General features: G+C 53.4%; 1 pseudogene; it reads left to right on the top strand.

Moving 5' to 3' along the window:
• LOC113489186 overlaps window positions 1-2,070 on the top strand; it is a 3,367-nt pseudogene that overhangs the window by 267 nt on the left and 1,030 nt on the right.

Here is a 2,070-nt window from a genome sequence, read left to right as displayed (position 1 = left end):
GAGGTAACGTACGTCTTTGCGGAACATTTTACTTGGACAGCTACAAGGAACAAAAGCAAATCGATGGAAGTCTCAAAATATTTCCCACAGTATCTTGTTCTCCCGTAGAGTGCAAACACTGCTGGAACTGAGAAGGCTGCACCTTCATGCTCTACATTCTAAGGACAGCTCACAGTACCTGCGCACTAATGATGCTGCGGGGATATGTAAAAATTTCTCCGTGGCGCTTAAGCAGATCTTGCTTTGCTATGGGGATTACAAAACACTGCATACACGTGCGCTGTGTGAAACTGGAGGGGGCTTGGTCTGCACAGCATCATTCCTGGTGTCCCAGCCTCAGCAATGGGCATTTCCGCTTGTCGCAGAAACACAACCTTCTGCAGCCGTGGCAGTACGAGAGTGAGGCCTTGTTCTGTGCAGAGAAGGCAGGGGTGGTCCCAGAGCCCCTAGGAAGATGTCCAGGCCACTAGACAGCTGGAATGATTCATGTCACTATTGCTCAGGTATCTGAGGACATCTCCAACCACCAAGGAGTTACTAAACGCCCTCTGTGGGAGGATGCCTGGCCCCTGAAAAGATGGGGCCATTCATACCCCTGTGGCTGTAGACAGGATGTTCTAGCTACCCTCGATCCAAAGTACCTCCCCTTCCTGGCAAGGGAGGTAGAGAGCTGGAAAGCACTGGGGTGGACTCCCATCAGGCTCACTGCAAGAGAAAGGTGGAGAGACAGAAATGGGAGGTTCGGTGCCCCCAAAGGGGCTCAGGTCCAAGAAACATCAGGAGAAGGACCAGAGGGAGTGTCCAAGAAGTGCCTGGGGAAGAGAAGTGGAAGGGCTCAAAAGTAAAAATCACCCCAACAAAAAGGGGTGAAGGGCCTTGCTTGTAGAGCACGGCGGGCAATCCCTTCCTGGGCATGCTCAAAGCTCAGGTGCCAAGTTCCCCAGCAGCTCTGCGGAGCAGCTCAGCAGGGACTGGCACAGAGACCCTGGGCAGTAAGCATCCCACCACGGCACAGCCTTTTTATGCTCCTCACTGTGCCACGCGCTCAGAACGTGAACCACAGAGCTCCTGAGCCAGCAGCAGAGTCTCCTTGGCTGCACACGCCCTGCCCAGCCGTGAGCTGTTCCCAAGGACAGAGGAGCTCCCCAGGCGGTGCAGTGGAACCCAGTCTCTGCACCGTACTGGCAGCCGTGTGGAAGATGCTGGAATCAAGGAGTTAGTGAGCCAGAGAAACCCGCCTCTTCTTGCTTGGGCCTTGCACTTCAGGCTGGAGAAGTGCCGCTGCTGGCAGGAGGACCGCTGTAAGGGAACCTGCTGCAGTGCCCCAGGCTGGTCTGTGCTGCACACCAGCGGGTGTTAGGACAGAAATAATGCCCCAGCCTGTCAGGAGAAGACATGTGGTCTGGTTTGTTACACAGAATAAATGGCACCTCCACGTGAGAGGGAGCAGGAACGGCTCCACCATCAGGATCTGCACAGGGAGCCATGGGAACATCTGTCGGGGCACCATCTGCTGCTGATGCACAGATGTGGGGTTTCCAGCATCTGAAGAGATGGAAGATTTACGCAGTATCTATTTTACTATTTTTAATTTTATCTTACTAAAAGAGCTTTTTGATTTTGTCCTTTGTTGTGACATGGGTGAAAGGATCTTGTGGGTCAAGATAAAGGCAGGGACATCAGTTACCAGTTATGCAAGTCATAACCATGCAAACCTCTGTATGCTCACATAAAGCCAGCATAGAGTCAAGCACAAACGAAAAAACATGTGCAGGAATACAACAACCAACAGCTGGGGACACTTCAGAGGAGATGCTGGGGACCACAATGTCAGAACCGTCCTCGGGTGCCCCCGGGAAGGACCGGACCCCAGACCTGCTCCTGGTCTCACCTGAGGGCCTGCAGAGACTACCCAGAGAAGGGGAACAGGCAAATGAGCCCAGCAAAATTGTCCTCAGAGCAGCGTTAGTGTTGCAGCAGGGTCAAACCCTGCCAGCAGAAGCCCCCCTGTGTGCATCAATGAGCAACCTTCAGAGAGAGATGTGGGGAGCAAGAGAAAAGCGTGTGGCA

Source organism: Athene cunicularia (assembly GCF_003259725.1).
Source record: "Athene cunicularia isolate RWA chromosome 27 unlocalized genomic scaffold, athCun1 chr27_part1, whole genome shotgun sequence".
NCBI classification, from domain to species: Eukaryota; Metazoa; Chordata; class Aves; order Strigiformes; family Strigidae; genus Athene; species Athene cunicularia.
This window is presented reverse-complemented; position numbering and strand designations above follow the sequence as displayed.